At 39.1% G+C, this 15000-nt stretch overlaps 1 protein-coding gene and 1 pseudogene across 1 annotated transcript in view; both read left to right on the top strand.

Annotated features, from left to right (window-relative positions):
- The window catches only part of LOC140928534 (uncharacterized), an 8590-nt pseudogene extending 6473 nt beyond the window's left edge, over window positions 1-2117 (top strand).
- The window catches only part of LOC140928627 (small ribosomal subunit protein eS24-like), a 391602-nt gene that overhangs the window by 311254 nt on the left and 65348 nt on the right, over window positions 1-15000 (top strand). The gene's annotated exons all lie outside the window — the stretch shown is intronic.

Here is a 15000-nt window from a genome sequence, read left to right as displayed (position 1 = left end):
TTGCCGGCCATAGAAATGACGTCAAAATGTTCAAAGCTTTGTGCCCCCCTCGTGGTCCCACCTTTTTGAACATTTTGACGTCATTTCTATGGTCGTTAAGAGTAAAACCATAGGAAATACTTGTCGATTTGTAAAACTAAGCGGGCGTATTACTAGGGCCAGGAGGGGGAAGGGGGGTTGGAGTCAAGGTCCTCAGCACTTCAATTTACACTTCAGAGATCCAGAAAGCACACTGAGCGTTAGCGCTTTTAAAAGGCAATTAAGGAATCCCGCTAGGAAAAGAAAAATATATTTTACCTTGGTGGGAATCGAACCAACGTCCTCCGGATCTTCTGCCAGCTGAACGACTACGTCAAAGGCAGAGAGTAATCAAGGTCGTGAATCTTGTCCCGAAATCCGGTTGATCTAATGCAGAGGTTGTGGGTTCGATTTCCACCGAGTTTCAAAGATTTTTTTTCTTTTCCTCTCGTGCTCCCTCATTCCCTCTCCGACTGTCAACGCTCAGTTAGATTTTTGGGTCATCCCTCACACTTCAATTTACACATAAGAGGCGAAGTTCGTCATTTCATTAGCCTGCGAAAACATCCGTTTCTCCTCGCTCTTCGAGGAAACGTCCCCGGCGGCGACGAGCGAGGAGAAACGGATGCTTTCGCAGGTTATCATTTCATCCTCTTTGTCATCAGGTACACTTGTTAGGTTATTTAATTAAGTATTATTCGAAAAACGCCTGCAAAGTCCACAAATTCAGGGAGCTTATTTCATATTTCGCACCTCAGACTGGGGAGGGAAAAAGAGGGAAAGTACATATACGCAAGAGGCATTTGGCTCTTGATATGCGTTATTGATCATTACCAAGCGTGAGGTCAAGATAGCTGGATGTCCTTTTTTTGCGTTTTTCTTTTTTCTGACCGAGGCGAGGACGAGGCCAATAAACTTACCCTTTTCTCTTACTTCGTACCACTAACTTATTTTCCAAGAACGATCCGTGACTGGAATAAACTGCCTGATTCTGTGGTATTGGCTCCAAGCATAGTAGCGGGTACAATTTGGTTGTAAGCCCTTAAGTATCATTTATGGACCACGATACCATTTTGCCGAATGATAGATAACTAGTGAATCTATGTCCAGGTTTTATCTGAGGTCAAACAGTTACATCTTTAAAAACTTTATTCACTCTTTAGACCTTTATTACATTGTGGGCTATTGGGCTAAAATATATCACATCTAGAATGTTTATAACATTTAGGGACACTAACATTCTCGGTCTCATCCTGGTTTTATTACCTTTGTTTGTGAGGAGCAACTATCTACTACTTTACCTTATAATTACAGGTTAGGAAATGCACTTTGAGGATTGCTTACGCATGCTCAAAGCTTGGACTTTTTAACAAGGCTAAAGAATATATCAAAGAGGTTGGACTTGGCTTTTCCCAGGAAAATATGGCCCATCCAGAGTACGCTGTATTTCTTCGAACAAAAGCTGAAATTACATCGGACAATCTTCAATTTAGCTGGCCCAAGGATAAAGAAGGCGTGCGAAAAATGATGTCAGAAGCAGAAACTGATCTCAATAGAGCAGATGTGATCATTCAACAGTCTCTTGGTTGCGATCACCAACAGTATGCATTCTTGAAGGGAGAAAAAGCTCGTCTATGCATTCTGATGGGCCATCACGAAAAAGCCTATGACGAGATTCACTCAGCTCTGTCTATAATTACTAAGAACTACCAAAAGCCAGACATAGAGGCTGGTTTTTTGCTAATTCTAGCAGATGTTAAGGGCAAGCATCAGCTTTCTTGTGCACAGCAGGAATTCTTGGAAAGAGCGGAAAAATTGTATAAAGAAGCCTTTGACGATAGTCATCCAATGGTTGCCACCACACTACAAAAACGATGCCAGAAAAATATTGATCTAAAAGATCTTTCTCGGGCGGAAGAAGACCTCGCAGCAAGCAATAAAATCTGTGAAATTCATAAAACTAGCTTACGAAGGCAAATAGACAGTAGTTGCGCTGGTTTTCTAGCAACTACAGTTTGGATCATCACCCTGTTTTGAAGCGTCAACAACAGCTAAATAGGAGAATAATGAGTGGTCCTACTGGAACATGGTTTCAATGATCAAAGACGTTTCTGTTGTTCTCATTATTATAAAACGTCACCGATGCGAAAACACCCACTTTCACATGAGTGTCTCGTTTTTAGTCAGCGCCCGAATGACGCTCATTGCTAATTTGTTCCATTTCCTCACCTGCTCTGGCTTGACTTTAAAAACTGAGAGGCCTTTCGTTATTAGAAAACAAGACTTTTAGCATTGTTCTGTGTAAGTTTGTGTAGTCACCTTTTTGGCATCTAGTGCCGAGATATTTATACTTTAAAAACTGAACACTTAACTGAAGACAACCTTCAAAGAAGGTTTCAGAGAAGGGGGGTGGGGTAGGGGGATAAGAAGGAATGACAAGGTCAGTTTTTACTCGAGAACTCTGAGGGAACGGATGCTCACTGTTTTACGAGAAAAAGGTAAACAATCCGTGTTTTACGGGTGTCTGAGAATTAAAAGATATCGTTTGAAGTAATGTTCGGTTGAATAAATCACTGCAGAACGAAAAATTTACTTTTGATCCCTTGACCCTTTATTCCCTAATAACAAAATGTAAGTTCTCATTTATTGGGGAGAAATTGTTTAAGTGTCATTATGATTTTTCTTGTAAGATCAACTCTAGATCTTTAATTCTTGTTACTGCTTTGTTTTATAAAGCATATAGATATTACAAGGAGTTTTAGGGCTTTTAAACCTTTAAAAAGGTTTAACGGTAAAGGAATTTTCTTTGCAGTTTGTACGAGAATAGTCTACTCCAACGTTTTGTGAAGATTCAGTGTAATCAGTGTGAAGGTCCGTATTGAGTATGAAAAAGCAACAATAGACAACACAAGCATTATCGTTTGTCTCATTATTTACTCACCCGCTAAGTTTCGACTGCTTGCTCCTCCGTTGTAAGTGGTTCGTTTTTAGCAGCTGCTAGTGCTGTTGTTCTTGTTCACGGAATTCCATGAATCTGGATTTGCTATTCCACTGTTCTTACATGTGTACATACATACATTGTTTACAGGTCAGTAACCATGACGACTCCTGACCGAGGATCATGCGGTTATCTGTATATTAAGATCTCTCTTTACAAATCACCCACCCAGCCCAGGAAAGGTTGGCCACACTTCGGGATTTACTTCCCCTACTCATTTCAATCAGTGGTGTGGTTCTTTTACGTACCACTAGAACCAGAAAAGTGAAAGTGCTGTCAGACACCCTTATCTGAGAAGACTATAGAAAGTCTAACCGTTTGTAGCACACCTTCTTGAAAGTCCTGCCTTTGTTTTAACAAAGGCAGGACATTCGGAAACAACTGATAAGAGCATTCGGAAGTCAGCCAAGCGCGGTCATTGCACGCGTGCTGAACAAGAATGCTGTATCATGACAGACTAGAAACAATAGACAACTCCCAAAGCACAAACTCAGCCAAAACGCTAAAAATCTTCAATGTTTACTCAAGTTTGGGCTAACAGAAGATAATGTCACAGTTTTTCAATGATCATGAAATTCAGAGTCCGGGTAGTTAGTTAATCAATTGTGGCCCTGAAAAAATTTGAAGGAAAAAAAACTACGAATTTTTAAGAAAATGCTTTTTTCGTGAGAAAGACTCTTAAACGCTGATAAACGTCAACAAATAGCGAAAACTATAATTTCTATATGTTTGCTTTGCGCGAAATCGCGCGCATTTACAAGGCCCTAAAGCGGTTTGCTGACTTGCAAGGACCCATCTGTTATAACGATGCCCAAAATAAAGAGATGAATCTCTTAGTTTATTAGATATAATCCGTGTAAAGTTTGCTTATCATTTTCGCATAAATTATGACCTAAAGTTGGAAGCCGCTGAATTTCTCGAATTGGGTCTTTGCGATTTTGGTGAAACTCTGTTCAGCGCAAGGCACTAATGCGCACTATGTGTAGCCGACAGATTTTCACGAAAAAATGCCGGCAACAGCAGATTTTCGACTCACACCTGTAAGGGGCGAGGCATTATAACCACGTGACACTTACTCCGATCGCCAAAAATTTTATGTTATATTGTAGATTGATCTATATGTTAGCCATTCTATGTGTTAGACTTACGATAAAAGTAAAGGTGGGGATACCAGAGAGCTTCAAAGTAGGATGGTACCCCCCCCCCCCACCCCCCCCAAAAAAACTGGGTCGAGTCACCTTAAGTGTTGTGCAAAAGGAGGCAACATTGTTAGTCAACAACTCCCAGTATTGTTCGATGTTAAATGTTACGTCCGTAACCCTGTTGCATGTTGTTGCGTGTTGTTGGGAGTTGTTGGGCAAAGTTTGAAACCGGTCAAACCGTTTTGAGCCAACAACTCCAAACCGTTCTTTTGTTCCTTGATTGCCGAAGCTTAGCGCAACAATGTTGGATCCGTTTGCACAGCTCTTCCAACATTGTTGGGGCCATGCAAAGCATTACATATGGTTTACAAAGTCTTATGGGTTGTATCCTTCCCACGACATTGCAGGTCCCAACATTGTTAAAAAGTTATTGCGTCCGTTTGCACATAGCTTTAGGCGAATCGCCTCTAGGACCCTGTAAACCATGAGGGTGGTGTCCGGTGTTGTGGGCGATCTCCAAAACCGCAGAGTTCTGAGCACGGGTAAGTCGGATGTCTCGGTCTCTTTGTAAAGTATGTCATCTTGTTTAGCCGAGTAAACATCGGGTTTTGGCCTTACATGACGAGATCATGGCATAGTCTACGATTATATTACGCCGACTTAGAAATTCAGGAATAGCTTTTCTCATTTGCTTGCGCCGGAGAATACTCCAAAAAATACCTTCTCTGCTCCAGTAAACCTTTTTATACAGACTGCTTCGTCTTCCCCTTTGCCGTTTTCTGTCACAGACAGCGTCAGCGATTTTTTTTGCTGTTGTAGAAAGAGGGTGCAAGGCGAGAAGGATGACGTCAATATTACGTCAATACAACGTAAATATTACACTTACACGGAATTAAAAGTTCATTCCGTGTATTCAATATATTTTTATTCCAGAAAAAGACACCGCATCCTATACAGCCCATAGCCACGGCCACATCTCCTGGTCTTCCTTAAACCTTGGAATTACAGATTTCCACGTCGTATTCGTCACCGTGATGAAAACGGCAAGGAAATTTACTTTAAAGTCGGGGTCTGCCAAAACGCTTTTTTGACGTTTTCGCTGTTGTCTTCTTTTTTGTTGCTATAGATCCCTAATATTAGGGCGACTAAGCAACCACGAAGGCAATGACATTGAGTACTCCTCTTATAAAGGAGTAAATTCGAGCTGTTTCAAACTTTATATTAATCACTATAATTCGACTCCGTTTAATTTGTCAAATGCTGACAAATCTTTCTGGAGTTGAATTTTACTGAATCCAACTACCGAACAAAAAAGAACGAATGTCGTCAATGTTTGAGCAAAAGTCAGGAAATGGCCAAACCGGGTTACAAGTCACCTCGGCAAAGCGAGCCAGCCAGGCAAACCGAGCTACAGTCTCAGACAAAAGTAGTTAGGACACTTCCACTGAACGCTGCTTTTTACTTCTCGCCCGTCTCCTCGTCTTCCCAATGTTGTTTATCGCAGTTAGCTCACCAAATCTTGCAGACCAACATTGGGAGAGCAAGAAGACAGGAAAGTGTCCCTACGATGAGACTGAGACTTACAGCCCGGTTACAGCTATCTTATATCTACACTGCATCTAGAGGGAAGTTCTTGCCTTCTCAGGCGACCAACGACTGTTTTTTGTGAATTATCTGTTCAGAAAAGCATGTATTGCCTAGAATTTTCTTTTACTTGAGGACGACTAGGAATTCCTAAATGACCGTTCCATTCCTCACTCTCTTCTTTTCCACCTAAGGTTCTTGACCCACTCTGCCTTCCAGTATGACGTCACATAGTAACGGGCAAGAGCCTCGGGTCGCTTGTGAAAACTAGTGATACGAAAGTTATTGTCGAGCGAGGTCGAGGAAAAGCTAAGAAGCTACCAAATATCGCTATATATCGCTTATTTGATCGAATGTGTGTGAGCTTTGGTGTTGCTACAATCTGTTTGTGTAAACCGTTTTGATATTTTGTGTCCGTAATTGTATAATTTTGTTAATTTGTTTTGTGGGCCGTGTTGCGGGATCGCCATCTATTTCACGGGACCGACAAGGTCATCAAAACTAAAATCCTTTTTTTCTTTAAAATAGGCACGGTCTAGTCTCCAGATTAGGAGGTTCCATTCACAGATCACACATGTTTATATTTAATCTATTCTTTTGCTAATTAACAGGCCGAACTTCATATCAACCCTTTCGAGTTTGGGCCTCTGTTGATCTCCTAATTCTCCAGCAAATTCAGTAAAGCTAGTTCGATCGATTATCTAAATCGAGTCGGCCCGTTGAGCCTGAAATAATTAACAATTATTCCTCGAGCCCGAATGGGCTCTGAGTCCGATAGCCCATGAGGCCGAACACCGAATGGGCTATTGACTCAGAGGCAAAGAGGGCGAGAGGAATAATTGTTTTAGTAAAATCCAACTAGTTGGTCAAAAATATCGAGAATAAAAAAATTTTAGCTAGTTAAAGCTAGACTTTAATCCTTTTTTGCCGTCAAAAAGCGCGCGCCTTTCGCTACTAGTAGGCTATAACATTAGTAGCTCAACCAATCAGAACGCAGCATTGATAATAGACCACTAGTTGGATTTTACTAATGCGAAATAGCCTTGACTCGCGCGCTTAAGCTAATTTTCCTCAATTGTATATATTTGAATTCATGATAAATACATTTCCACCAGCTTCAGACAGCGTCTATGGCTGAGAAAAATTGTCTTGATATGACAAAATTAATTTTTCAAATCATGTATGTCACTGTGGTGCAGTGTTCAAGGAGTTACTTGCACGTGCAGATAAACCGGGTTCTACTCCCGGCGACGCTGTTTTCTGTTTCCTTGTCGTACCGTTTTTTTTCTGTTTGGTCTCTGTTTTGTAACACTATTTTTCCTTTTGGCCGGTTTTCCTTTATTCTTACTGCTGAACCTACTGGTCATGCGTGACTTATATCAACATATATTTTAAGCTTAAGTCAGGAGTTTTATTTTGGAAAAGGGATTTCAAAAGCTCTTGATCTGCATACTGGTCAAGCTTACTACCAGAAGAAAACCATAAGCTGTCAAGACATGTCCCTCGTCTGAAACAGCTGAATTTTTTTCAATGTTAGTTGACATTATGACAAACAACACACGGCACACCACAAGCTGTACTAATTTGTACCCAACACCTACCAGTGACCTACTAGCGTTCTAGTGTTGAAAAAAAATATTTCACTCGTTCGCGCCACCTTTAATAGCTTTATCTAAATGCAGGCAGTGTGTATGTTTAATTTATTTCTTTGCTTTTTAATAAAAGTAATGTTGTTGCTGTTTTTGTTTTTCAACAGTCAAAGAGAAATCAGGGGCACCCAACGACTGTTTTCTGTAAAATATCTGTTCGAAGGGGCAAAAATTGCCTAGAATTTTCTATAGCTAAAGGAAGGCTAAAAATTTCTAGATGACCGTTCCATTCATGCATGTACAATTTTCGTAACATATCTAATAAATTCTCTACGATTTTCTTAAGTTTAATTTTTCGCATTTCAGTACCCAAGTTTGCCTGTTTTTCGCAGAAAAAGGAAACCTAAAATTTTCGGATCCAAACATGCGATGGAGGGAGGAATCAGAAAAATTCTTACTTTCGTAAAACTTAAAATTGCGTCTAAAATTTTCGGTAAAATAGTACGGAGACCCTTGTAATTTCGAAAGGACTCAAGTTACCCTAGGACGACCGAACAGATACAAATTTTATAGCACCGCTTAGAATGCATTTCTAGAGAGCTGAAAGACCTCTGGATAGCCTGGAAAGTGTTTTCAATGCATTTAGGAGGAAACCGTCGTTGGGTGCCCCTGAGAAATTCCGTATCTTTGCTCGGCCATGTGATATCTTCTATGTATACAACATTCATTCTGTGAATACCCTAAGAAATCTACTAGATACGCTTCGTCAAGTTCACCGTCGTCTCGCTGTGCCCACGAAACTACAAAGTTCGCATACCATCGCCCATTATCTCCCAAATAATTTCTACTGAAGTTACTTATTTTCTACAAGTGGTTACAACAGCAACAACTTTTATTGACCCCTTATATCGTTGATTCAAGTTGAATAATAGCTATTATCAAAAATACAGTTCTCGGTGGGTTGACACACGAAATGAGGCGATAGGGCTATTCTGGGTTGGTTTTGACAAAGGTTAATTTTGACCTTTGTAGCCTCGTAATTGAGTTTCCGTTCCACGTCGAACGTTTCATCTGCCGAACTTATTTGGGTCGACCCAAATAATTAAGTTCGACGGTTGATTCAGACGTCGAACTTTAACATGTGCCGAATCTAATTTTTTTAAGTAAACAAGTACTATTTTCGCGGCTTGAAAATATGAAAGTGAACTGATAAAGGGGTATGAAACTATTTATTTTCATTCCATTTCTTTCCAATAGTTAGTTTGAGCATTTATGGTCACCAAGTCGGATTAATTATAGCTTTTCTGCTGTGTTCCGTTCATGTTCAAGAAAATCACAATCATATTGAGATACAAATAATGAATGAATATATAGGTAATGCAAGGGGGGATAATGATAATTCTCTTGGATAGTGTTAATGCAAGTTGGAAGCTGGGGGTCCAGTTTCAGCATGTTTCAGTTTAAACCTCCATTTTGAAACGCTGTTACGGTCATCAAGCTTCTGTGAGTTCTCTTCACGTGTCACAAATCACTATACAGCCAATCATAAGCGCTGTTATATTGAAAAAATATAATATATAGATTTAGCCACAGCTAAAAGCGAAGCTCTCATTGATAAATTTATAACTTAAATCAAACAATAATTTTGTATTCCACAAATCAGTTAACTTAAGGGCATATTCATGTGACTTTTGAGGGAAAAGCTAAGTGATTTTGGAGGGTCTCAATGGGGTGGTGGCTTTTACGGTTATCGGCTAAAATTTTGGTTTTTTTACGGCTATCGGTTAATTTTTTTCAGTTACGGTTAACAAAAAAGTTAAAAATTAATTTCTTTTGTTTCAAAGAGTTAAATATTATTAAACCTGTTTTTTTTGTATCTTTAGAGCAAAATAGAGATCTTAGGATCATCTCGGGATGAAATTTGCTATTCTTTTGAAAAATTTTAACATTTGATAGATCATAATTTTTATAAAGGATTCTACTTCTACGATTATTTTACACAAAGAAATGTCAACAGTCAATTCAAAATTAATCTTCGTGAAATAGCAAAAGCTGACACTCGAACGCCCAACTCTAGGCCGGGGCGCGACATACATTTATAACAGAAATGGCCGTCTTCACACTAGAGACGGGTTATCCGTTTGATAATTCGCGTCTGATAGGTAATACGTCTTAATTTGAAAATGGAATGGTTTTAACTTGAATGATCGAGAACAATCCGTCTGACTTTATCCGTCTGTTTATCCGTCAATTTTGACGGGCAGTTTGAAGATGGATTATGCGTTTCAGATAGCCTGTATACAGCCGCCCCCTACTCTCAGAAAAAATCGGAGAAGGGGTGTTTGTGGGGGAGGGGCCGACTGTACACAGGCTAGTCTCAGACGGATAATCCATTTCTAGCTCAACAGGGTGTTTCAAAAGTTCGTTCCGATTTTTTATTCGCTTAACTTTCACTAATTATTAGCAAAAACCTCTTGTTGTAAAACGTGATTTATTAATTATTCTTTAAACATGCAATACCTAAAATATTAGTAACCAGAACGTCTTCCTGTATGTTTTCTGACATTTTCTAAGCGGTGGGGTATAGAATGTACGAATTCCCAAAGCGTGTCCAAAGTCACATTCTTCCAGGCGAAGCGTAGTCACTTTCTTAGCTCGTCCAGTGTTTAGGGGGCTGGATCTTTGTATGTTGTCTCCTCTGCGATAATCCAGATGGTCTTTATGGGTTCACATCACATGAGTTTGCCGGGCGGTCCTCCTTTGGTATAAAGTTGGCAAATCCTTCTGACACCATGCTTGCATGAAGTGTGCACCACCTTTTTCTCTTCAAGGCTTTCCAACTTTTTTTGGTAAATTATCCCCATACCGTTGTGCTCGAAACTTTGATCGATAAAGTGAAGTTGAAATTTTTTTACCTTTCTGTTTTGTGGAATTATTACTCATATACTTACAGCTTTTTCGATAATATTTCTCACACAGTTTGTGGAAAAACGGCCATCCACTCCTTAGTTTGTCTTCTAGGGTCTTTACTTTTGACCACTTTTTCGGTCATCGTTCAGACTTCTTCAACAATTTTGCGATTTGTTTTCGACTGAATGGCTGGAAGACCAAAAAAATAGATGCCTGAGCTCTAGCACAAACGGTGTTGGCCTTCATTTTCATGAAGGAGAGAAAATAAAAGAAAACGATAAAAATACCAAACTAGAAAAGCTACAAAATGGGCAGGAAAAGTATGGCGGGAAAAACCTCGTGTACGTGTACAGTTGCGGCAAAAAATTTAAAAAAAATTATAAGTTCTTCAAATTTTAGTTTGAAATTGCTTTGAACGGTTATTTAGATAAATTTCTTACCTGAATCAGTTTACATTTGCCTAAAGAAGCATTAAATGCTTTGCGCAAAATGCAATTTACAATCGGAACGAACTTTTGAAACACCCCGTAGTGTGAAAACGTCCAATAACAAAATGTGATCCGGAACGATAGCAAAGGACTGTACGGAACAACTGCGGCTAATGCGTTTCGGGTCACGTGGTCTGAGCGAGTTTTCCTTTACGGTTAACTCTTTTTTTACCCTATTTACGGCTAACGGTTAAAATTTTCAATTTTTACGGCTATCGACTAAATTTTTGGCCGTTTTACGCCTATCGGTTAACCCCATTGAGACCCTCACTTTGGAGTGAAACAAATCTTGTATCGAGTTGATATAGCCTTATATGTACACCCAAAAAATAGTCTTCGGTCACATTTAAGAGCAATAATGGCTCTTGATCACAGTAGATAAGGCGTGGAAAACAAATTCTTGGAAAACAAATCAGGCCGAATTTTTTGCGTTCGACAAGTTTACAAATTCTTGCCAATAAATCTGGGTGCGTGCAAACCATTGTTTTATTATTATTTTTTTTATACACCACATCTGCGGAGAAAGAGTACTATGAGGCGCTGTTTTTATCATACAGACCTCGTACAAAATGCAGTATTTCACAATTTTTCAAGACAAATTGCATTCATTCAATACTCAGGGCTATCGAAGCACGCGTGGACTTTTAATTAGGGAAACCGTTCAAAAAATGTCCAAAATCACCTATACGGCCAGCCGGTTCTAACTTGGGTAATGACAATCTGAGAGCCAGCGAGCCATGCGAGTCATGCGAGCCATGCGAGTCATACGAGCCATATGTGCGAGCCATCAAAAATTTTGAAAACTGGAAAAAAAATGTAATTCATACTAGGGAGCACAATTAAAATCGGTTTTTACTCAATGTTTATCTCTGTTTTCCCTCGCTCGATCGATCGATCGTAGGCGCCATCTTGTTTTTGAAATCATCTAACACGCGCCAGTCTCTGCTCTTTGAATGCTTCTCTCTTGAGTCTGGGTCGAGGTTGAATGACTCTGTGTCGCTCTTCTGAATCTCTCTACGGACATCAAACTGTTGACTTGCTAAATCTTTTTCTAATCGTCTTCAATCCTTGGATAATTCGGACAATTTTTCAAGTACCATTATTTTTACGCAAATAGTGAAAGCAAAAATAAACAGAGAGAAAGCCATGTAAAAATTTAACAATGAATGTAAAGCATGGATGCCAAGGAGCAATTTTATGTATGTTTCATGATAAAAGCATGCATAGGAATCCTATATTTTTTACATAGAAAGAATTTTATCGCTACTTTCAAACAAAGAGACTAGTCCCGGGACTAGCTTCTGCCAAAGAGACGATTTATGGAAAAAGTGGCCATTTTGTTTATGTGCGCGCGCTAATCATGTGTAAAAGTAAGGATGCAGTAATAGCGTCGTACCACTGGGCTGTACTGCACACACCTGTTGATACACGTGCGATTTATTATGTTAGCTCATTACTCCCATTGTTTGTATCTCGTACTTTTCGCTACGGGAGAGAACAGCAAGTGGTAACGTTTGCGCATGCGTCAAACTTGCTGGGAAGCACTTGTTGGCGGGAAATCGTAATGGCCGAAAGCCGTTCTGAAGCACTTTCAAGAAGGGAGATTTTTTTGCATACCCAATCGACAACAGATATGTCTTATAGATTGGATACTTTGGCTAAGCCATGTTGAACTGTCATGTATGGGAGAAGGACCATTTAAGTGGTTAATTTTCGTCCATTTGGCTCCTCTGATGAAGCAGATAAAGCGTTCACGAGGTCGTTTGTTGTGATATGTTGATTTGTTGACATTCAAGCGGTCACGGATTTCTGGGTTATCGTCCACGATCTGCAGAGCTGCCTAACATTTAGGTAAGATATACCCCTTGATTTACTTTGTGAAATGTGGAACAGCATCATCGAATGTTATGTGTTAAAATTATAGCAGCCTGAATTCAACGTAATTTATGTGACCCTGGTATTTTTGTAGTATTTGACCCTGACCGTACAGCGAGATCCAGTGATATATCCCACACAAGCGACTAAACAGGTTAAACTTCTCTTTCGGTCACTCCGTACTTTCACTTTTAATGGTTAATTCAAAGGGGGGAAGTTCGAGTATTTTGATACTATTTAGCGGCATGAAATCAACAAGTAAATTTCCTACTCTTACAAGTAAGGCCATAGTCGGATGTTTCCTTCCATTTTCGAAAATTTGCTTTTCTGGTTTACATTGGTGCTCTATGGCGATTACTTATTCTCAGAGATTAAGAGATCGAGGCGGTGGATTGTGAAATATTATTTGCTAAAACTTCGTTAAAGATGGACAAATTTTTCTTGTCCTTTTCAACCTTGTTTTTAGATTTTTCGTTAACATGTAAAAGTATATCCCAACAAAACGTATTTGTAAGAACATTGTCTCGGAACACTCTTTCGTCCTTGAATGTTTGATTTTGCATCCAAGGGGGGGAACACTGATGAATTTGCATTTTAATAATCATGCACTGTAAGCTCTCAGGTTCACTGACAAGAACCCTCACCATTTGGAAGATTATTTATTCTGATAATTATTCAATTGTGATTTGTTTATACATACAAAATTGGCGCCTAAAAGAATTGTAATGTTATGCTTAAAATGTTTACTTAATGTCTTGAAACATAACTGAAATCAGTATAAAATATGAAAATACACATATGTGCATTCTTTTCCCTGCCCTACTATAAAAGTGATTTAATAAGTGTGATTTAATGCATTTTCATATGACCATTACAATGTTAATCCCACTTTGACACTAGCACAAGTTCAAGCGCAAAACAATTCTTGCCCTTGTTCACCTTTGCACTTGCGGGACTGCCATTTCTGTTTGAAGTACAGACAACACTGGACATGAAATCCCTGTATTTGATTCCCTACATTGGTATCCACATAAGAATTAGCTTCATCACATACAATGTATTTGTACGCTTACAAAAATCATAAATGTTATTATTCCTTTTCTATCCAAAAGATTTCTTTCCTTTTTGAATATAAATTCGTATCCATGACACTTGAGAAATCCTGAAAAAATATCTAAAGGGGTATCGCTAGTTGTGGGCAACAACTAAATGCCATAGGGGTAACTTTTCACTCTCCGATAGAAATAGATCTTTTGATACTCTGGGTGTCATATATTCAGTGTTTGTGCACATGAATTTAGGAGCACTTGGCTTGCCAATGTCGGTTTGGCTATGTATACACTGTTGTAGCGTATATAGTCATATATCATAGGCTGCACAAGTTGCAATTTATGTAAAATTGCCCCTGAAATAATCTCATTGATGCTCCTGGTGTCGCAAGATGACAAGTTGTGAAAAATTTCATTTGCCTTTTTCCTGTTGCGGGAGCTCCCTATGAGATGCTCAGCACCAAACCTTGTTGATTCAGGTGATAGACATTGAGGACGACTGCATCGTCACATTTAAACCAGTCGCACTTTTCACTCAAGCCAATAGCAGAGCTGGTACAAAATGGCGACTATCCGTTTTTTATTTTACCCTATGCTGTCTGCAGAATGTGAAGGGTCTGTCACTCCATCCTGAACTGCGTCAAATAGCCTTGGTGCCCCAGAAGACACACAGACAAGCTTTAATTTTAATGAGTCATACATTGGCTCATTTGAAGCTACCATAAAGTCAGACTTTATAAATATCAGGCTTTAAGATCCTTATGTTCTCCTCATGTTGAAATTGAATGAAAAGGAAAAGTTAGAGCTAATTTTCTCTCATTTTCAATTTTTTAATCTTAGCCCAGATATGGGCTAGTCAAGGGAGCTAGGCCTTATTAGTTATATCTTAAATAATTAACACATGTACAGTAGAAAATACCAACAACAAAATTTATGAAAAGCAAAAATGAGTGCAAGCATGGAAGTATCAGAAGCAGAAAATTCACTTCAATGTCTCAGAGAGAAAATGCAGTTTTAGATATGACTATGATCTTTACTGTTTTAAGTATTTTCACTGCTGTGTGCATATTTGCAATTTTCTAGTATGTAGAAGTGTGGGGAGTAAAGGGAAGGATTTTTCATGGTTAGGGTTACCTCAATAAAACACATCTGCAATATGAAACATCTTGTACCACACTCCTGTTTTGGCTCATCTAATTCTTTATTTTAGAAGTATAAGGGGCATCTTGGAGTCAAGAGCCTCCATATTACAAAATTCTGCCTACACCCCTGAATAAGTTAAGGCATCATATAGATTTAATAGATGTCATTTCTTGAGTTTGGGTCTTCAGTTTTATATCATCTGGT

The sequence above is a fragment of the Porites lutea genome, chromosome 2, assembly GCF_958299795.1.
Source record: "Porites lutea chromosome 2, jaPorLute2.1, whole genome shotgun sequence".
NCBI lineage: Eukaryota > Metazoa > Cnidaria > Anthozoa > Scleractinia > Poritidae > Porites > Porites lutea.
This window is presented reverse-complemented; position numbering and strand designations above follow the sequence as displayed.